This window comes from Pelobates fuscus, chromosome 5, assembly GCF_036172605.1.
Source record: "Pelobates fuscus isolate aPelFus1 chromosome 5, aPelFus1.pri, whole genome shotgun sequence".
Classification (NCBI taxonomy): domain Eukaryota; kingdom Metazoa; phylum Chordata; class Amphibia; order Anura; family Pelobatidae; genus Pelobates; species Pelobates fuscus.
Genome location: NC_086321.1, coordinates 70,455,112 through 70,479,140, shown reverse-complemented (window position 1 = coordinate 70,479,140; position 24,029 = coordinate 70,455,112).

Below are 24,029 nucleotides of genomic sequence, written 5' to 3'. Positions count from 1 at the left end.
CATATGTGCTGTTTTACACACACCTACACAAACATACACACTGACACTCACAACAACACACACAGATACACACTGACACTTACAGATACACATACCTACACATACCTACACATACACACGGAGGCACACACAAATAGACATACATACACACAGACACACACACACACAGATTTACACATGCACACAATTGCACACATACCTATACAGACACACACACAAAGATTAAACACATACACCCTGGCACACACAGACACAGGTACACACATACACACACTGGCACACAGGTACACACACATAAACACACTGGCACACAGATACACACACATACACTGTCAGGATCGGGACAGGAATCCAACACGCAGAATACAAACAGGAGCTAGGTACGTATACCGGACCTTAGAATGGCCGGACTAACGTAAGGAGAAAGCAAAGAATGGTCAGAGACAAGCCGAGGTCGAGGGAACGAGAGAACAGGTAAGCGAGAGACGAGCCGAGGTCAAAGGACACGAGAGATAAGCAGGAACGAAAATACAAGCCGAGTCAGAACCAAAAAGACAAACAGTAATAAGAGCACTGAGAGACCAGACAAGCTAGAACCACGACAGGGCAATGAACCATTACACACATCCCTATTTTATACCTTGGTTCTTTAATTGATGACTCCGCCCTTGCCGAGCCCTGATTCGTTGTTCGGAACTAGATTGACAGGTCGGGACGTGATTGCCGTCATGACGTCGGCTCCTGAGTGCCGCGTCATAAAAGGAAGCGGGGCTATCGCGGCCGGCGTGTAAACGGCTATGAGAGCTGTGAGGATTGGGTGGATCAGCCCCCCTGAGAGGACGGCCGTTAGAAAGTCTAACCTCCTCCGAGGTAGAGACTTCAGGTACCCTGACAGTACCCCCCCTCTCAGAAACGCCCACCGGGCGGAAGGAACCGGGGCGAGATGGAAAACGAGCATGAAATGCCCTGAGGAGACGAGGGCATGCACATCTTCCCGGACCACCCAAGACCTTTCCTCAGGACCATAACCTTTCCAGTCAACAAGATATTGCAACCTCCCCCGAGAAAGCCGAGAATCGAGAATGGACTTGACTTCATACTCCTCCTGACCCTCAACCTGGACAGAACGAGGGGAAGACACAGCGGAGGAAAACCTGTTACAAACCAAAGGTTTCAATAAGGAAACATGAAAGGAGTTCGGGATGTGCAGGGCAGGCGGAAGAGCCAGACGATACGCAACCGGGTTTATACGAGACAGAACCCTGTAAGGACCTATGTAACGAGGAGCAAATTTCATGGAAGGAACCTTCAAGCGGATGTTTCTGGTACTCAGCCATACCCTATCACCCGGGGAAAACACCGGAGCCACCCGTCTGCTTTTGTCAGCGTGTCGTTTGGACACCGTGGAATTATGAAGAAGAATTCGTCGAGTCTGATCCCACAAATTTCTCAGATTGGCAACATGAACATCAACCGACGGTATCCCTTGGGAAGGGGAAACCGACGGAAGAACGGAAGGATGAAAGCCATAATTCATGAAAAAGGGGCTAGAACGAGTGGAATCGCAAACGAGATTGTTGTGCTCAAACTCCGCCCAAGGAATCAGACCGACCCAATCGTCCTGGTGTTCAGAAACAAAACAACGCAAAAATTGTTCAACCTTTTGGTTGGTGCGTTCGGCAGCTCCGTTGGACTGGGGATGATAGGCAGAAGAAAAATTCAATTTGATGCCAAATTGAGAACAGAAGGACCTCCAAAACCGGGAAACAAATTGGGGCCCTCTATCAGAAACAATTTCAGAAGGAATACTATGTAAACGAAAAATCTCCCTCGCGAAAATCTCAGCCAATTCGGGAGAAGAGGGCAATTTAGGCAGGGGTACAAAATGAGCCATTTTAGTAAACCTGTCAATCACCGTGAGGATAACAGTATGTTTTTTAGAAACAGGCAAATCGACAATGAAGTCCATAGCCAAACAAGACCATGGTTTCTCGGGAATTTCTAGGGGGTGCAAAAGCCCACATGGAAGCGTATGAGGTTGTTTAGTCCTCATACAGACATCACATGCCCCGACGAAGTCCTTAACATCCTTACGTAACGAAGGCCACCAGAAATCTTTATAAATCAGAGAACACGACTTGCGTATGCCAGGGTGTCTGGCAAATTTACTGTTATGAAAACACTGCATCAGTTCCAGTTGGAGTTCAGGAGGAACGAAGTCTGGGAGCCAGATGCTGTAATTTCTTGATCTCAGCAAGCAACGGGGAGTGAATTTTGATGCTCGTGTTGGCAACAATATAACACTTGGGAACTACAGAAGAAAAAACCATATCAGACATAGTAGAAGGTTCATGTTGGCGGGACAATGCATCAGCCTTAGAGTTCTTAGAACCAGGTCTATAAGTGAGCACGTAGTTGAAATGAGTAAGGAACAAAGACCAACGAGCCTGACTGGCAGACAAGGGCTTGGCTTCCCCAATATATGACAAATTCTTGTGATCCGTCAAAATAGTAACCGGGTGTAAAGTCCCTTCCAACAAATGTCTCCACTCCTTTAAAGCCATAATGACCGCCAATAGTCCCCTGTCACCAATATCATATCTGCTCTCAGGCCCAGACAATTTCTTGGAAAAAAAAACACATGGGTGCAGCGGTTTATTCAAACCTAGCCTTTGGGACAAGATGGCGCCTATACCTGTCTCTGAGGCGTCTACCTCGATTAAAAAAGGCAAAGAGGTGTCAGGATGAACTAATATCGGTGCTGAGGCAAACTGTTCCTTGAGAGTTCTGAAAGCCACAAGCGCCTCAGGAGACCAGGTCTTGGTATCAGCACCCTGTCTAGTCATATTGGTAATAGGAGCAATAATAGACGAGTACCCCTTAATGAAGCGCCTGTAATAATTGGAGAATCCGATAAACCTCTGAATGGCCTTGAGTCCCTTGGGCAATGGCCAATCTAAGATTGATTGGAGTTTAACCGGGTCCATCCTAAACCCGTCTCCAGAAATAACGTAACCAAGAAAGTTTATCTGAGATTGGTCAAAGCTACACTTCTCCAATTTGCAGTACAAACTATGTTGTAGAAGCTTACGCAATACCCTTCTGACTTGTTTGTGGTGAGTCTCAGGCTCTCTAGAGTGTATTAGTATATCATCCAAATAGACTATAACACATTCATGTTGAAATTCCCTAAGAACCTTATTAATTAGGTCCTGGAATACAGCAGGAGCATTGCAAAGCCCGAAGGGCATTACCGTATACTCATAGTGGCCATACCGGGTATTGAAAGCCGTTTTCCATTCATCACCCTGCTGAATTCTCACCAAGTTATAAGCTCCCCTCAGATCTAACTTGGTAAAAATCTTGGAGCCTTTCAGACGATCAAATAGCTCAGTAATCAAGGGAATAGGATAAGCATTTCTGATCGTTATCTTATTCAAGCCCCGATAATCAATGCAAAGCCGTAGAGTGCCGTCTTTCTTATCTACAAAAAAGAAACCGGCCCCGGCTGGAGAAGAGGACCTCCTAATAAATCCCTTGTCTAGGTTCTCCTGTATGTATTCCTGTAAGACTAAGTTCTCCTTAGTGGATAGAGGATATACAGTACCCCTCGGAGGCATAGTACCAGGCAGGAGTCGAATCTTACAGTCAAAGGACCTGTGTGGGGGTAAAGTATCAGCCCTCTTTTTATCAAAGACTGCCTTTAAATCCAGGTACTGAGATGGTATCCGTAAATCTGTGGACTGGTTAGAGTTACTTGGTGCGTCAACTACGCAAACCGGCAAGATTTTCTGTAAACAACCTCTCTGGCAACCCTGACCCCAGGAGACTATCTCACCTTGTTCCCAATCAATAATAGGGTTATGCTTCTTAAGCCAGGGATACCCCAAGACTATTGGAACTGAAGGAGATGAGATAAGCATGAGAGATATTCCCTCCTCGTGTAGAATACCAATGGTTAACTTAACTGGTATAGTCTCACGAAAAATAACAGGGTCTGATAATGGTCTACCATCTATGGCCTCAACGGCCAAGGGTGTATCCCTTAGCTGAGATGGGATAGAGTGGTTCATGACAAAGGCTTGGTCAATAAAGCTTTCAGCTGCTCCGGAATCTATCAATGCCATAGCATTAAGTACTCCCTTTTCCCAAGCTAAAGAAACAGGTAACAGAAGCCTATGATCCTTGTAATCATATGTAGAGGACAAGATAGAAACACCCAAGGCCTGTCCTCTTGAGAAACTTAGGTGCGAGCGTTTCCCGGACGGTTAGGGCAATTTAGGCGTAGGTGAGCTGTTACTCCACAATACATACACAGACCCTCCCTTCTCCTGTATTGTCTTTCACTTTCTGAGAGACGAGTGTTACCTATTTGCATAGGTTCTGGGAGAGCTAGAGTAGTAGATTCAGAATTCTGAAATGCGGGAGCTAGTCTTAAGGAAGGTCTATGAGTTCTATCTCGAGTGTTCTGCCTCTGTCTCATGCGTTCATCTATTCGAGAAATAAATTAAATTAATTCTTGACCTCCACTTGACCTCTGCCGCCAAGGATCTGAACTCTAACGCATAATCCACAAGGGTTTGGCTATGCTGTCTAAGACGTAATAGTAGTCTAGCTGCACTGGCCTTTCTTCCTGGAGGGTCAAAAGTTCTCCTAAAAGTAGTGACAAATGCATTATAATTATAAAAATAATCACCAAGATACAAAAAAGGTTTCAGGCCCAATAGGTGTTACCACCTCCTAGGTCTTCTACCTTTAAGAGTGCAGCGCTATGTTTAGTCACAATAGATTACCTGCAGTTCAGAGACAGGTACCCTTTATACTCTCCAATGTAGTGAATATATGAAAGAAAACAAAATATATACAAATAATTGTACAGTATGTTAAGTACTGTAATAGAAAATCTTAGTGGGTTCACAGATATGTCTACACTCACATTTCTTAGAGCCTTTTCAAGTGAATTAGGCTCTAAACTTGTGCACGTCTGTGTCTTTATAGGTAGATCACACGACCCCTCTCTCCAAGGCGGATTGTGTATTTTCCTCTCCACAGGGTATATAAAAGACACAGAATTATCGAGCTAAGTGTAGCATCCTTTGCAGTATTTTTGTGTGTTCAAGTATTGAGTTAAAAATGCTCACCTTGTTTAGAGCCTTTTGGTAACTGGCTCTAAGTATGTAGGCCTAGTGTCAATTTGTGGGGTGACACTACCCCTTCCCTGGAATCACTGGTGCTGGATACAGTTGGTTGTGTAAAAATAAATACATTTATTACAAATTATATAAAATCAATATAAAAATACTTTCTAGAAAATAAAAAACAAATAAGAGCAATTATATTCAAAGTATTAGTGGTTTCCAATAAAATGTTGAGTCCACTTTAAAAGCTTTTAAAGTGGACTCAACATTTTATTGTTAATAAGCAGGTAGGGGTGTATATATAAAAAAAATAAAAAATAAAGATATCCCTTTCTGTCTCATTAGCGATATCTTTGCCAGAAGCTCAAGGAAGCAAGGTAAAAGGTTAGTGTAGGACCCACCTGAGAGGTTTGCTTTGACGTGGCAGGTGGGCTAAAGTCTCTCATGGCCATTGGAGAAACTAAATAACCTCCATTTGTTTAAATATGCATAGGGATTTGGGAGGAGCACATGTAACTTTTTTCCTTTGGTTTTTATAACATCTTAAAATATAGATTATAAATAATCATTAATATATATAAAAAAAAAAGAGGCAGAATGAATGTGGCGGAACCTACCGCCAATTCCGTATACTTTGCCCCAGTTTGTGTGTTTTTCCCTTTTTCCGTTTGGCAACGCCATCTATTTGTCGCCCGAACAAGGATCACCCCTGTACCCTATTAGAACGTTCACACCAGCAACTTATGTGTAAAACTGCAAGTGAAATAATTAATTAATGTAGTCCCTGGGTGGCTGCCATTTCGTATAACAGAATGCCCGTGGTCGACAAAAGAATGGCGGCCATCTTGTCTCCCAAACGTGAGCAGAGGCACTTGGTCGTCGAGTACCTGGAACTCTTTTCGGCTAGGCACTCGCACGAACCTGGTAAAGATTACACTGCTGCCCGTTCTATTTCCTGACCACCTACATGAACGATGTTCGTGAGATATGAGCTACCGAACAGGGGGATCATCCCTACCCTGAAACTAAGAGATTCCCTTGCATGGTGTTCGCACAGGAACACACGAATAGAGACCGGCCAAGGCACCTATTTCCCTGGAACTGTTTTGGGTTAGTGCCTCGTGTCCAGCCAATCAAAACTTTACCCTGGTGGCATCCAGTTTCACCAAACTGATCTGGATAGGTTATACACTCAGATCAGGGCTATCCAAGGATATGACTTTTGTGGGATTCCTAGTTATGGTGGGGGCAATTTTGGGGTACTGTATATTTTTTATGGATTTTCTGTACCTGAGAAAATTGAATTATATGTTTTCCCTCACACAATTATCTCTCAGGCACAGAGGATCTTGGGATTGAAACCCCTGTTGTATTTTATTGGAGACCCCATGTAGGGGTCTGTGCATAAAAGCCGTGTGTGGCCAGAATAAAATCAATTGATTCCCAGAACTATGTTTCATCTGATTACTAGGGGAATGGATGTCTGTCTATTCTAATGGTTCCAGAGTGGCTGAAGGAAGGAATTAGCGGAGGTAACCAGTCGGGTTACCCGTGGTCCGCTTCAATGGATATTTAAAATGCCCACACGCGACACTGATCAGCCAGCCTGGTTTCATGTTCTTGCAATTTTGTAGACAGGTAATCAATATGTTGCATGGGAAAGGTTTATGTCACAGTAAAGTCATTAGGTCTCTCATTTTCTACACAAAAACGTGTTTTCCAAATTTTTGTCACTCTATGCTGAGATAGCTTAATGACATCCAGGAAAGAAACACCTACAATTCAGTTCAAACAAATAGCCTATAGGCTTCCTTCATGACAATGTACCCCAAAGGAAGAGTACCCTTTGTTATTGTGGAGTACACAGCTATAGAGGAACATAAACAGATGACTACGTGAGAATTCCGTAAGTTTTGTTGGAATCATATTACTCTGTGTACTAGACAAATTACAACAAGTTCACTACTGTTGCCAAGCCAAAATGGAGAGATGTTTAAAATCAAGTTTATACTTCTTCAGTCTTACAGGAATTTGGCACCAGCATGTACAGTGACTGACTGCAGCACTTACGCATGTCATACCTTGATAGAATTCTCTATCCACTCTCTAGTTCTCTCTTCACACCAATGGTAACCAATGGCAAGCTAACTGACACATCTTGCTCTGTTCTGCAGAGATGTCTGGCCTTGGCTTCTGGTATCCAGTACTCGTTTTACTATTCTTGTTTAGTTTTTCTATTTTTTTCTGGTTTTCTATTCCATGTCTGGTTTTCTTTATGCTGGGTTTTCTGGGTTCATTCCTGTATTCCGTTCCTAGAATTCCCAGTCTCTTTAAAGGTTTGTTTTAAGTTGCCACGCCCGTTCCTTTTCCATGAATCCTTTTATTTCAGTTGGTTCCTGCAGGCAGTTGTTTCAAGTCCTCTGCCCTTTCTTGCGGGTAAGTGCTGTGTGTGTTTTATTATTGTTTATTTAGTCATGCATATCTAGGTAGATAGGTCACACCTTAAAAGTTCTTTGCCGCAGTTGGTGGGCTGCATACATCTTGGCCATTTATGTATGTCTAAATCTCCAATGTTTTACATATATAGTACTTAGTTATGTCTCCTCTTGTTTTGCCTTGTATCTGCCTTGTTTTTGTATTGTTTTATTTTGTCTTGTATTCCCAGTTCATGTACAGGCCTGTCCTGCCCTCATTTCTTGTGTACATGTTCTGTGTTCTGCTTTCTGTCCTGCTTCGGTTCTGAGTTCTCCTAGTTTTGTCTTGTTTTCTTGTTTGGTGTCTATTCTAGTCTTTCCTTGTTTCTGTACTGGATACACCTTGGCCTACATGCATTTTTTTTTATCTGAATTAAATATCTGTCATAAAAAAGCCAATGCACCCATCACAAATATTACACACAGCCAATACACACATATCACACAGTCAATTTATCAATTACAATACCCACATATAACATACATATCACACACAGTCATCACACCTATCACACACAGACCAAACACATTACATCATAATATTGCGAGATTTATAACAGTAGTACTCGGTCATACAAAATACACATCACTCTGTGTTTTACAGAGCTCTGTGATATGTTAATAGCCACATTACGTGGACATGTATTGTAGTGGAGCTCTGCAACATACACACTGCACGTTGCTGTGAGTTTTAATGTTGTAAAGTTTGATTATAAACCGGTACACACCACATAGTGGTTTTGTTCTGTGGAACTCACTGAGAAATGGATAAACACAGTTTATTAGTGTGAGTATTTTTTTACCAAGGAGGTCATATGGAAATAAATATAATATAGTAAATCCAAATAGTACAGTGGGACCTCGGTTTATAAATGCCTCCGTTTACAAATGAAAATCCATTGAAAATAATGCTTTGGTTTACAAAAAAATTTTGCAATACAAACAAGTTTCCCCAGGATGCATTGCACCTGGGAGGTTTATAGTACCGCCCCCTGCATGCTGGAACCTGTGGGTAGCACGTGGCTTCGAGTGTGGAGGTGTTGGAGTGGCTTTTGCATCGAGTTTTGGAGCCATTCTGGAAATTGTTTGCAGTTGTTTTGGGACTTTTTGGTGCATTTCTATAGCTGTGGAAAGGTAGGGAGCTGAGCTTCGTCGTTTGCACGTCTTTTATTGTGTGATCTGCATTGTGGGTTGGTTTCCATGCCAGCTCATTTTTACTTTTTTTCTGACCTCCAGAACAGATTAATTGGTTTTCAATGCATTCCTATGGGAAACCGTGTTTCGGTTTACAAATTTTTTGCAATAAGAAACGTCCCGTAGAACGCATTAAATTCGTACACGGAGTTCCCACTGTATTATGTGACAGAAGAACATAATACTTATTCTGCCCCTCTGTAGTGCTAGGGAGGAAGTCTGGCACTTCTAGCCTGCACCTCTGTTGGCTGCTGCCATAGATTATCACAGCAAAGTTCTGACACTGGCAGGGGCGAGGACCAGATTTCCAACACACACTGGACCACCACAGATCAGCATCACCCTTCCTGCAAGGTAACAATAGGGATGGGACAATTAATATTTGTTTTTTTTCTTTTTCAATAATTACTAATTTATTAAAGACCCTATACAAACACTATACAAACACCTCTATATGTGGTTGAGGGGTTGTGATCAACCCCATAAAGTGGCCGATGTTTCTGGGTGCCATCCTAATTTCATGGGTTAAAATAATTTTCAAACAAATTAACCTTGAAGTTGGCCTTTCAGTTGGAGATGAGTGATGGGCTGAGAGTATCAGACGCCCAATAAATCTTTCTGATATTGTAGAGGCTGGGAGGGAGGGAAGGGGGAGGGAGAGAAGGGGAGGGAGGGAAATAGGAAGGGAGGAGTCAAAGGAGTTGGAGCAGGGGAACCAGATTTAAGGTAAACCAGTGGAAAATAATTTAACCCCTGAAGATAAGCAGGTGGACAGAAATTCCTGCCCCATAACAACTTAATTTGCATACTCCTGAATTTACTGAAATCAGTGATTATCGGAAAGATTGTCAGCGTTGCAAAGTTAACTGTCCCCAAATTAGTAATATACTAATAAATCTATAGTTCATATTACCTCTTGTGAATGCTTTGATGGGCTTCACATTGAAAACATTTAGTGGAAACTGGCAAAGTTGGAAAAGGTAACGTGGCTACCATTTGGCACTTAGCCAATAAATCTTCTGAAAGACTGAGAGGTGGGAAAAGGCATAGGATTACGGTACAGCAAGTTTCGAGCTAAAATACCATACACCGATTAATGAATGAATTATGAGTGCAAAATATTAAATAATACATATAATAGAAGTCAGCCTTGATATTTCCATTGTATGTTCATAATTAGTGATGTCCCGAAGGGTTCGCTGGCTAATAGTTCCTGGCGAACATAGCTTGTTCGCAACAGATGGCGAACATATGCGATGTTCGGTCCGCCCCCTATTCGTCATCATTGAGTAAACTTTGACCCTGTACCTCACAGTCAGCAGACACATTCCAGCCAATCAGCAGCAGATCCTCCCTCCCAGACCCTCCCACCTCCTAGACAGCATACAATTTAGATTAATTCTGAAGCTGCATTCTTTTTTTTTTGTGTGTGTGTTTGTGTTTATTATACATTATCCTCCATAGCCAGTAACCTGTGTTTATTATACATTATCCCCCATAGCCAGTAACCTGTGTTTATTATACAGTATCCCCCATAGCCAGTAACCTGTGTTTATTATACATTATCCTCCCATAGCCAGTAACCTGTGTTTATTATACATTATCCTCCCCATAGCCAGTAACCTGTGTTTATTATACATTATCCTCCCATAGCCAGTAACCTGTGTTTATTATACAGTATCCTCTCATAGCCAGTAACCTGTGTTTATTATACATTATCCCCCCCATAGCCAGTAACCTGTGTTTATTATACATTAACCCCCCCCCCCCCATAGCCAGTAACCTGTGTTTATTATACATTATCCCCCATAGTCATTTATCGTTGGACCTAGGCAGCATGATGTCTTAGGCCGGCGCAGAGAGTGAGTGAGTGAATAATATAATATATATGTTCAGAAACATATTAGTAATATATGTAAATCGGGTTCATGCAAAGAGGGTGAAAAGGTATTAAAGAAAAACACACTTATTGCATCAAATTTACAAAGCCAAACTTTTAAAAGCTTTCCTCATTTTTTTCTCGGGATGAGGAATATATCGGTTGTAGACTGAGGATTTCCATCTGCCCAATCTTTTAATAATATGCATTGGAGTGTCAGTGTTGAAGGATAGTGATGTCCCGAACGGTTCGATGGCGAATAGTTCCTGGCGAACACAGCATGTTCGCGTTCGCCACGGATGGCGAACGTATGCGATGTTCGGTTCGCCCCCTATTCGTCATCATTGAGTAAACTTTGACCCTGTGCCTCACAGTCAGCAGACACATTCCAGCCAATCAGCAGCAGATCCCCCCTCCCAGACCCTCCCACCTCCTAGACAGCACACAATTTAGATTAATTCTGAAGCTGCATTCTTTTTTTTTTATTTTTTTAGACAGAAGTGTGTTATATCTGAGCATGCTAGGCTAAACGTGCGTATATCATGGCTAGTTGCACTGAGGGTATGAGTATATAGCAGTACATTGTTGTGAAAGATGGCTGTCATGTTTAGGGTGTTGCTTGCACTTATCAACTGTGTATTTATATCAGCAGCTCCACCACTAGTTATAAATCAAGTGTGAGTAGCCCCATGAGATGAGACTAGTGAATAACATAATACATGAACGGTTAAGGTAAAGGCATGTAAGGAACTAGAACAATAAACTCTTTAGGAGGTGAAATAATGACATGTTTAAACGCTTGCTACTTTACGATTAGTTAATGTGCAGAGAGCAGTTCATGTGATCAAAGGCATGGTGTGGAGGATTGGCTATAGTGGGACATGCTTGGCAGGCTGCTGTTTACTGCTTGTGTTCATCCGATCCCTTCTGGGCGCCAGGTGCAGACCCTGGGAGTCCCTGATACCTGGAACAACAAAGGCAAGTCTCTGGCTGAGTGCCGGGTTCGCGGCTTGAGGTGGTGGAAGCTTGTTTTGTCGGGTGGTCGGATCTGTCCCGGTGGTGCTTCACGTCCGGTGCGGGATTGTGGTGGCTTAAGGTGGAGGCAAGTGCTTGACGTGGGGCAGGATCTGCATTTCTGTTTGTGCCTCCGGTCCCGTCTTCGACGCCTTTTGCGTTGGTGGATTTTAATGGGGACTGCTTCGCTTAGCTGTGGTGGAGCTTGTTGGGGCTGTGGTGGAGCTTGTTGGGGCTTCCTGCTTGTTATTTGCTTCCAAAATTGATTAAAGAGTCTGTCCAGCTTTGACTCAATTTCCTGCCATGCTTTGCTGGTACCAGGAGGACACGCGGCTGCCGCCATATTGGGAGAGTCGCAGATGAGTATGTCAGCCTGGGCGGCTGTGCTCTGTGCGTCCATTAGCTCCAGAGAACCTCTCAGTGGTGGACCGGGATAACCCCCACCGGTCCAAGGGGGGGGGGGGTAACGGAGCTCCTGCCGGGAAGTAGCTGCTCCTAGGCGTCCCAGGATCGGGAGATCGGCCGCCTCTCCCGCCCGGTGAGCACCAGGCCACACTTGCCACGCAGAGGTAAGTAAGACTCTGTCGAGTTGCTGACCGCTATTAAGCATGTTGGGTCGGTCAGGTAGGAGCAACATTGCTGGGTCATCCCCTTCTGGGGTGAAATTCGCTTGTTGATAGCTGCCTAAAGTGAGATATTGAGGGAGCTCACACGAAGTGCGTCTTTCCTCCATGACAGCTAGGCCCCGCCCCCCGGAAGCTGCATTCTTAGTGAGAGGAGGGACAGTGTAGCTGCTGCTGATTTAATAGGGAAATCGATAGCTAGGCTAGTGTATTCAGTGTCCACTACAGTCCTGAAGGACTCATCTGATCTCTGCTGTAAGGACAGCACCCCAAAAAGCCCTTTTTAGGGCTAGATCATCAGCCAGCGTGTGTGTCAGGCTCACAGTGTATACTGTGCCCACTTGCCCAGTGCCACCACTCATATCTGGTGTCACAATAGCTTGCATTTAAAAAAAAACAAAAAACTTTTTTGACTGTAATATAATAGCAGTCAGTTTCCTTCACACGTGTGTGTTTCAGGGCCTGCCAGGGCACAGTGTCACACCAGTGCAACTCATATCTGAGGTAACATTAGTGTACATTTAAAAAAAAATACAGGGGGCTTGTTGTCACCTTTCAGGGACCCTTGGTGTTGTACGTGGCTGGGTGGTGGAAGAGACCTTCAATTACATCAGTGAGGACAAGGAACGGGACATGGCTAGCTTGGTATCCAACCTTGTGCAAATGGGGAGTTTGCAGTTGTTCAAATAGACTGTTTGCGGTTGTTTGCGGTGGAGTTTGGTCTGTCACTGTGAAGCGGGCATAACCCTTACACTACCTGACCGATACAACATCATACCTGATGTTTTAAAGCACGTTATTCCAAAAAATGTAGGAATGTTAGGTGATTTATGCCCTTAATAGATTAAAACCAGACTCTGCATCAACTATGTAATTTTCCATGGGAGTTTTGCCATGGATCCCCCTCCGGCATGCCACAGTCCAGGTGTTAGTCCCCTTGAAACAACTTTTCCATCACTATTGTGGCCAGAAAGAGTCCCTGTGGATTTTAAAATTCCCCTGCCTATTGAAGTCTATGGCGGTTCGCCCGTTTCGCCCGTTCGCGAACATTTGCGGAAGTTCGCGTTCGCTATCCGCGAACGGAAAATTTTATGTTCGCGACATCACTATTCATAATGATACCCGGGGGTCGGAATTATAAATATTTATTCTCTACTTATAAAGTTTACCAGCCTACATAAGCTAAAGCTTGTCAGTAGCCAGGAAAATATTCATATTTTACACAAAGAGTTCATTGTTTCAGAGTTGAAAAAGTCAGATTGAAACACAAGCATTATGTGTATTTCTGCTGCAGATAAAGTGTAATTTCTCAAAAAAAGTGCAAAGAATATATTTCAATTTTAGGAAAGGCCTCTTCATTTTACAAATAGAGTTTATGTTCTGATCTGGTTATTGACAGAATACAAAAGAAAATAATATAACAATGAAAACAATAACAATATAGCAATAACAAATAAAAATAATTTCCTGTCAATTCTCTGTAAACTACACTTCTATAAAACATTGAATATCATCTGAAACTAATCTCTACCATTTGTTTTTTTTTTTCAAGTCATGGTCCATTTTCTTTTAAATATAAATGAAGGATCCAGCTACTGACTTCACAATTAAGTTCAGTCCTGTCACAGCCAAGGCATACAATCAATTGGAGGAAGAGAAACAGAATCAGAGCAAAGATGGAACTGCCCAGTTCCAGGGTACTGCAATGTGGAGTTTTACAGTTGTTTACAAATGTTTGTAAATAGAGAAAAAAAAATAATTTCATAATAAAAATCCTGGGCGGGACAGTTCACCTTTAAGGAAATGAACAGAATATGGCAAATTAATCCTCCTGTCTTTAAGTATTCGTTACACTAATATTCTAATATTTTTTTGTTACATATTTACTATAAGGGTAGTGTACAGTCACAAGCTAGTCTACCACTTTAGCACTGACATCCACTTCCTACAGATAGTCAACAAGGCAAGCAAAACATATATTTTGGGTCTATCACTTCAAAATCACACTCTCATAATAAAGAATAAAATATTAAACCCCCACAGGGGCCTAGGCATGGTACCTAGCCCGCAGATCCAAAGTGGCTTCCCAAGCTCACCTTATGGCCAATCCTGCTCGGGCCTCACTTAATATCATCATCAATTCTTTTCAAATCTTTACATTTTTGTCAATGTGTTTACAACAATTAACTGGAAAACATATGAATATTAACACTAATACTGTCTGTCTGCCACAGCTAAGACTTTAATGAAAAAATAAAAATTTGGAAGCTTAATTGTGTAGGTGAAGGATCTAGGACAGAATGTATTAGAACGAGAGGAAAATAATCTGTCGTTGCGTAAGGGGTAGAGGTAGTTTTAAAATGTAACTTTTATTATATACAAGGTAATGATAAAACAAAACTAAATAAACCCAAATAAATGTAAAAAAGGGATAAACAGTGAGAATTATATACAGCTCAATGTAAATATGTTTTTTTATATCAGTATTAGAAGTGATAGGCACGATATGGTTACCACTGCGAGTGGCAGTTAGTTGCTAAAAAGCAACCATGTTAGTTGGTGAGATTGCAACATTGTATCAAGATATCAACCAGAGCCCTGAGAGGAGAGCATGTGAACATGAATGATAGTCAATGAAAGATACCTAGTTGCAAAAATCACTCAACTCAACATAAGCATATTGAGATGAGATGAGGTGATATTGCCTAAATGGTCAAAGGCAAAACATTTCTAAGAGACTGGGAATTCCAGGAACGGAATACAGGAATGAACCCAGAAAACCCAGCTTAAAGAAAACCAGACATGGAATAGAAAACCAGAAAAAAAACAAGAAAAACTAAACAAGAATTGTAAAAAGAGTACTGGATACCAGAAGCCAAGGCCAGACCTCTGCAGAACAGAGCAGGATGTGACAGTTAGCTTGCCATTGGTTACCATTGGTGTGAAGAGAGAACTAGAGAGTGGATAGAGACCATTGCCATTGCCAAAAGTCTAAATAAGTGGTAAATCAGTGGTAACCCCAACGAGTATACCAAGCAGCAAAATGTTGATCGTCAATTTCTTCATAATACATCAACTGTCTGATAATTTCTTCAGAATGTAACAAAATATCAGAAAATACTGAGCTAGAGATGATAATATGAAAGAGGCTAGTTAGACTAATTAAATAAAGATCACAATTAAATCTGTCTTCAAGGGCACCTACAAATAATCAGAAGAGTGTTCAAACTAACTGCATATCTAGTAAAACTAATAATGCCTGGATACCACGGTGAGCATCTGCTAGAGTAGTTCTGTCTAATCTGGCACATGATAAGCCGACGAGCTTTTCACCGGTAAGCGGCTCTTTAAACTGGAACTGAATGCCTGAAAACAAGGGTTTAAATAGCGCACTCAAAATTGTTATTGGTCAAAAGAATTGCCAATTAGTGACATCATGTATGAGGAAATGACTACAGAGGCCCCACATACACAGCCCCCCCATACACACATTGCCCCACACACACGCATACACATCCCCATACACACATTGCGCCACAGACTGCCCCCCATACACACATTACCCTACACACCCTACACATTCACACACTACATCCCCCCACACACACTGCACCCCTCACACATTGCACCATTCACACACAACACTGCTCCTATGCCCTACTACAGCCCCATATCCCAGCAGACTCCAGGTAAGTTGTCAAACTGTTCTTAAATGGTTTGACTACTTACTCTGGGAGGGGGTCCCGGCACTCCTGGCACCATAACCACTACACAGAGCTGTAGTGGTTATTGTGCATGGATTATTTCTTTAAATAATCTACAAGTGCCCCTCCCGAGATCAGGCTCTGGATACGCTACTGCACAGACCGTGCAATACAGGAGCCTAAAATATCTCGGTTATGTTTTTCAGGAAGTGTTTAGGAAGGCTGTACAAGTCACTTGCAACGAAGTGTGACTCCGGAAGTAAAAAAATTGGTGAATTAACGTCTGAATGGCAGTAAATTGAGCAATGAGTCTGCAGGGGCATGCTCTATACACCAAAACTGCTTCATTAAGCTAGTTGTTTTGGTGCCTATAGGGTCCCTTAAATTGGAATGTTTGTTGTAAGATATAGCCTGACTCTGCTGAACTACTGAAAATACTAAAAGTATTGTTGATAAATATTTGGCAATAGTAACTGTGTTGACATTACTGGCTCATCATAACCCATAAACCACATGTGCATCACAACATAAGTAGAAACATAGATGCAATTATTACATATTAGATTTTATTGAGGCCTTAAATAGCACATCTAGCTTGCATCACAAAAACTATTTTAAAATGAAAATGCAGATCCTATCTACACACAGAAATTCAACCACTTTCCTATTGTTTGCAAGCCCTAGAAAGCACAGTGAGAGGTCATGGAGAGCAATCTCTTTAAATCATATCTGAATATTAAAGACATGGGAAGGTCACTTGTATTCCAGAAGATGCACAACCTGCTGATGCTGTCTCTCCAAATGGACCATAGACTCAAATGAATAAATAAACAATAGGTCAAAAATGTAATTTTGTATTACGGCTGAAAAGTAGATAAATTGATACAGACACAAGTCAGAATACCACGAGCCAATCCCCAGTATTTTCAAATGAAGCCCTTTAAAATATAGTCTGGGTTTGCAAATAAAACACTTTCACATATTCTAATTAAATAAAATGTTTTTTTTTTCTTTTTTAATGAAAGTAGAAAATATAACAAAAATAAGGGGGGGGGGAAATCAGAGCATAAAAATACAGCACAATGGCAAAATACAGTTATTTGGGTTTAATAAATGATAGCAAAGTACTCCAAGTCCTTTAGAATGAGTAACCTAAATGAACTGAACATGTAACCGATAGGAATGCCACGGAGATGGAGATAATTATTTTATCTAGCATAATAATAAGGACAGAAATATTCTCAATGATTTGAAAGATTTCTTTAACTGGGGAATTGCAATGATATGTCTAGCCCACCCTTAGAACAGGCATGGCTGCCACTGGAAATTGTTGGGCCCCTGACACAGCCCAAGGTCTGGGCCCCCCAGGGTCTGCCCCCAAGTTCACCCACAAGGGTGCAGTGTACTGATTGTGGTGTGTGTATAGTGGATGTAGAATGTGTGCAGTGGATGCAGAGTGTGTGTGTAAAGTGGATGAGGTGTGTAAAGGATGCAGTGTGTATAGTGGATGCAGATTGTACATTTGTGTAATGTATGACGTGTATATTAGATGCAGAGTGTGTGTTTGAGTAGTGGATGTAGTGTGTGTGTGTGTGTAGTGAATGGAGAGTATGTGTTTGAGTTTGTTTGTGTAGTGGATGTAGTGTTTGTGTGCATTATATGCAGTGTTCATAGTGCATGCATAGTGTGTGTTTGTGCAGTGAATGTAGTGTGTGTGTGTGTGTGTGTATAGTGAATGCAGAATGTGTGTGTTTGTGTAATGGATATAGTGTTTGTTTGTACTAGATGCGGTGTGTATAGTGAATGAACAGTGTGTGTTTGTGTAGGTAATGTAGTGTTTGTGTGTATTAGATGTGGTGTATATAGTGAATGCAAAGTGTGTGTTTGTGTAGTGTGTGTATAGTGAATGAAGTGTGTATTTATGTAGTGTGTGTATAGTGAATGCAGTGTGTGTTTGTGTAGGTATGCAATGTGTGTAAAAAGGGGGGGGGGGGCATTTTTTTTGTGTAAAATAAATATTTTATTTTTTAATACTTTTTCGTCATCCCCCCGCTTTTTACCTGGCCTGGGAAGGGGGAGATCACATTCCCTGGTGGTGCGGTGGCATGGTGTTTCATGGTGAGTGGCCCGCAGCACACTCTCGCTTCCCTTCCCAGCAGCTCCTGTCTCTAACTCTCGTGGCAAGACACGCGAGATTTAGACAGGGGAGCTGCTGGGAAGGGAAGCAAGTGTGTGCTTCGGGCTCCCTCTGCAACGAATAGGTAGCCAGGGGCCCACAAGTGAACATATATATATATATATATGGAAAATCGCTATATATGTGTACATGTGGGGCCCAGAACTCCCAGAGCAGTCCGGTCCCCCCAGGACCGCCGGGCCCATGATAACCGTCGTTGTCATGCCCTGATGGCGGCTCTGAGAACAGGATTCAACTGATAGAGCTGCCATTTTGCTATTTTGCTATTTGACTAGGGGGACTGTTTGGGGGATTAGCAGCATTTGTATATAAATAATTGTTACAGATTTGTCTGCTTGGTAAAGTGGAAATCAATCAATAAATTTATTATTTTCTGTATCTGCCCCTGGCCAAATTAAAGAAACAGTGCGTGCACGCTCCCTGAAGTAATTCACACCGGACACAAGTTTCAGGTTAATGAAAAACTTGAGGAATGTTTATTAGAGGGGGTGGCATGCCCCTTATAAAGCAAAATTACATCATAAGCATTGTCAGAGATAACATTGATTTATACTTCAATAATTGGTTAGGGGTTAAGTGGTTGATTCATTGCTCGTCCTACCGGGTGTGATGTCACTGGCACCTTGCGGGTCTCCCCCAGATTCACAGCGCCATCTTGTTAGTGAGGATGTTATTCGATGACTAAGGGAAACTCCCTGGCCCTAGCGGCCATTTTAGGTAAACTAAGTAAATCACATTATGAAGTTATAAATGCTGATTAAGAACTATATAAAGTAAATAGACATTTTACTAACTAGAAAAATTAGAGTAATATTTCATGTCCACAACAGTCCCCCCTTAAAATGGTTATTTACTTAAAAGACAACTGCAATTGGCCCTAATGTGTCCCTAATTGGCTGCAGCTCATCTGTCTTAACAGGCCTCGAACACTTCACTCCGTGGGTATCCCCCTTGGGGTATAGCGTACACTAAACAGTGCTAAGGGAAGACTCTCGGGCCAGGGCATGTTAGTTTCCTGTGACATTTTGAGCATTCTGGCCTTTAATGTGCCATTCATGCGTTCTACCTTACCACTACTCTACGGATGATAGAGTGTGTGAAAGGCAAGGGTCACCCCCAGTGCTGTCCAGACTTCCCTTGTTAACAGAGTGGTGAAGGAGGTTCCTTGATCACTTTCAATTACTTCTGGAACTCCATACCGGCAAACAATTTCTGTAAGGAGGTGTTTCACTGTAGTTTTTGCTGTAAGGTTGGTTACTGGGAAAGCTTCTGGCCAACCTGAGAACATGTCCACTATAACTAGTGCGTACTCATACCGGCCACTCTTTGGCATCTGAATATGGTCGATCTGAATCCTCTGAAAGGGATACTGTGGCCTAGCCAGGTGATTAGGAGCAGCCTTGATAACTTTCCCAGGGTTGCACTTGGCGCAGATAGTGCAAGACCTACAATAGTTCCGTGTCAGGGTAGTAATACCAGGTGCTTTGAAGTGGGTCCGTGGGCCCACTGTACAACAACCGGATACATATTCCTGGGGAGACAAAACTTGAGATTGACAGTGTAAATATCATTGTGAAGAGTTGCTCCCTTGTCCTTCCAGCTCTGTTTCTCTTGAGGGGTTGCTGCGGCTTGTTGTTCTCTCAAAAGATTGAGATCCGTGGGTAAGGTTTGCATGGTGTAAATTGGGGTTTCTTCGATGGTCACTCTTCTGTCCACTTTCCATCCTTGTCATGCCGCTTCCTTGGCGGCCTGGTCAGCCAAATGATTGCCCTGGGCCTCTTCTGAATTTAATCTGCCGTGCGCTTTCACTTTCAACACGGCCACCTCTTCAGGCAGTAACAAGGCATCCATTAATTCTCCAATAGCTGCTCCATGTTTCACAGGAGTACCAGTGGCTGTGAGGAAACCCCTGGTTTTCCAAATTAGGTCAAAGTCATGTGCCACCCCTAGGGCATATCTCGAATCTGTGTATATATTGACCCGTGTTCCTTCGGACAGTTTGCAAGCTACGGTGAGAGCGGTTAATTCAGCTTCTTGAGCTGATTTTGATGGTGGGAGTGCAGCAGCTTGTAAGACTTGACTTTCTGTAGTGACTGCATACCCAGTATGATACTGTCCTTGTTCATCAGCAAATCTGGAGCCATCCACAAATAGCGTGCAATCTGGATTAGGCAATGCAGTTTCATGCACGGTTGGCAAGTGAGTAGTTTCCATCTTCATCCGTTCAAAGCAATAATGGGGGACTCTGGATCTTGTCCCGTGGGCGGGGGGTCTTCACATATTTCAGTGTGTTGCAGTTAATGACCTTCTTAATGACTTACGCTGATGTAAGTTGCTCTGGGGTTGCGGTACTCCAAGATTTGGCTAATGGGCCTAGGTCTTCCAATAAAAGGTCAGGAGACTTGGTAAATGAAACATGTGGAACTGCTACATCCCAGTGATGGTAGAGGTGTGATACTTCCATTGGCAAGTGCACCAACAAGACCATGTTTCCTCTGGAATCCCATATTAAATCTGTGAGTGTGATACGTATTTCCACCAAGTGGAATAACTCTTCTTCATAGTATGAGTCCGGGCCCGGGGTGTCTTTGGACCACAGGGTACAGTGTAACAGGTTCTCGGGTTGTTCATCATGAGGAGCCATGGGAGTAGGTACTTGAAACTCCATCCGGACGTCAGGATTAATGTCTACACTGTACCAGTAGTGTGGCACTCCCCCCTTGGGAAGTGGCAGAAGAGTGGCCGGGTTCAGGGAGTAACATCTTTGAAGTGTCACATTATCAGGCAACAGGAGGGAGGTCTGCAGGCAAAGATGACGTTGTGAGGAAAGGTGTTTAGGTTGGACTTATTGTAAGATGGCAGAAATGTCATGGGGAGCGAAAACTGTGAGAGGATAACCCAAGACGAAATCAGTGGTCTTGTCCAGCAAGGCACTGGCAGCAAAAACTGCATGCAGACAAGAAGGGCTACCCCTGGCTACGGGGTCAAGCATACAGGAGAAATAGCCGATTGGTCTTTGTCGTAGCCCATGTGTTTGAGTCAGCACCCCTGAAGGGTGGCCCATCTTCTCTGAAACAAACAGTTTGAACGGTAACTGGTAATAGGGTAGGCCCATGGCGGGTGCAGAACAAATTGCCTTTTTTAAGGCTGAAAACCAGGTCATTGCATGAGGTGGCAGGGAGAATGGTTCGCTCTTCAAGACATCATAGAGTGGTTGCATAAGTTGAGAGGCCTCAGGAATCCAAGATCTGCCATATGAAATCAGGCCCAGAAAGGCATGGAGGGTCTGATGTGTTGATGGAGGCGGCAAGTTCAGAATAGCTTGAATTCTCTGTCTGCTTAGATGACGGGTGCCATGGGAGAGACAATGTCCCAAGAAGACCACAGAGGGCCGGCACCACTGTAACTTTGATCTAGACGCTTTACATCCTTCTTCAGCCAAGTAACAAAGAAGGTCCTCAGAGTCACGTTCAGCAGTTGAAAGGTCGTCAGCACAGATAAGTAAATCATCAACATACTGGAGTAGGACCACATCAGCATGGGATTTCTGCCAAGTTTCCAAAACAGCGGACATGGCCTTTGCAAACTGGGTGGGGAAATTTTGTGCCCCCTGGGGCATGACTGTCCACATATTGCTGATGGTCATGTGTGAAGGCGAAGAGATGTTGACAGGACGGATCGAGGGGTACACTGAAGAAGGCATTAGCAAGATCAACCACTGTGAAAAACCTGGCTGTGGGTGGAACCTGGGACAGCAAGGTGTGTGGATTGGGAACAACAGCTGTGTCTCGGACAGTAACATCATTAACAGCACGAAGATCTTGGACCATACGGTATTGATCTGGTTGGCCCTTTTCAGTTTTCTTCTTAACAGGAAATAATTGAGTATTGCACTGTGATACACATTTGATGAGATGTCAACCTGTTTAGAGATAGCAAGAGCCTGTGCATGCTTTAGTGGATACTGGGGTCTCCGTGGCGGGGCAGCCCCTGGTATAAGGGTGACCATGACTGGTGGGACACGCAGGCAGCCTATGTCATCGGGGCCTGTGGACCACAGTTTAGCAGGGATTCTGTCCAGAGCACTGGGGGCATCCGTGACCCTTGGTTCCTCTGTGGGGAAGGTGAGGTGCACCAACAGAGGTAAGGAGCAGAGTGTCAGGATTCGAACCTGGGACCTTGGCAGCTCTTGTGCTTTGGCTTACCTCTGAGCCATCTCTCCGCTTCTGTTTCCTGTATCTAGCCCTGTCTAGTATTTAGTACTGAAGCTGGACATTTGTTGGAACTTCTCCTGTCACTCAAGTTACACCTGAGCCTGATGTCTCGTTAGCCAGGTATATAACACTGCCTCTCCCAGAAGGCAGTGTCAGTTCCTTGACTCTGGTGATCATCCTGCTGTTTCCTGTTCTCCAGTTTGTTATTTGACCTCTGGCTTGGTACACCGATTATCCTGACTTCTGGCTTCCTTTGATCCTTGGCTTCCCCCGACTATTCTCCTGGTTTATTGTTCCTGTACCGCGTTTTGGATTTACCCTGCACAGCCCCCGTGCACCGACTCACAGGTCAGGTGAATTCTTGCCTGATCACCTTGGCCTGTGTTTTCTTGCAAGGGTGAGCATACTTCTCTGCCTGCCGGACTCCCACTCCCAGGTAAGCCCTGACACAGAGAACAGAGGTGTCTTTGCGTGATAGGGGTGTGAGTAGTTGTACTTGGCCATATGCAGTAAATGTAATTGAAGCCTGGAGGCGAGACAAAACATCTGCTCCCAAGAGATTAATGGGACATGTGGAGGAAACCACAAACCGTGAGAGTATATCAGAACCCACACGCAGGAGCTTAGTTAGCGGGTTGCTACGGGGAGTACCGTCAACACTTACACAAGATACATCGGTGTCTGACAGACAGGACGGGTCTGGCAGGTCTTGTTCTCTAAGGACACCGCGGGCTGCACCTGTGTCAACCAGAAAGGTAGTAGGATGTTCCTCAATGGGTAGGACAACTGTAGCAAGAGGCCCCCCCCCCCATCCCCTGTAGACACTGCCATAACAGGGGTTTCAGACACAGGCTTGCTGGTTACCTATTGCAATAAATCTAAATGAGCCTGGTCAGGACCAGTGTAGCGGCGTGTGGAGGTAGTAGGGAGGCTTGTCTGGGGAGTGGGACGTACAGTACGGCCCAGTCTGGGTGCGGGGCACTCCTCCTGCAAATCATCAGCATTATACCCTTCAGCAGGAGCTGGAGGATAAGCCCGGCCGTCTGGAGGGGGTGGGGGAGCTTGGGAATACTCAGGAGGAGGGAAATACGGAACAGGTGGAGGTGGTGGCGGTTGAAAGTACCCTGGAGGGAAATATCCATAGGCAGTAGCAGAAGGGTTGGAATACCGGGGAAGTAGTGGCCTGGTCAACCTGGGATGAGGACATTCCCTGCGGAAGTGGCCGGTCTGGTGGCAATTATAACAAGTTCTAGCTGCAGTCTGGATGCGACCCCAAGTGGGGTTCGTGGACTGTTGCTGTATGGGGTAAACTGGGGGAGGGGGAACTGCTGTCAGACCCGTAACGGGGGCTGGGGCAGCAAGCATCAGAGGGTTATTCCTTCTCTGTACAGGCTGTGACACTGACTCTAGACCCTTAGCTACAATCAAAAGTGTGTCCAGGGGAATTATTCTGTATTCAGGGCGAGAAAGTACTAAACCTTTACGTATATTCTCCTTTAAACCAGCCACGAAGGCGGCAGACAACATCTGAGTATGTGCCTTGTTATAGACACTGAAACCAAGATCAGAGAAAGTTTGGGTGAGGCGTGAAT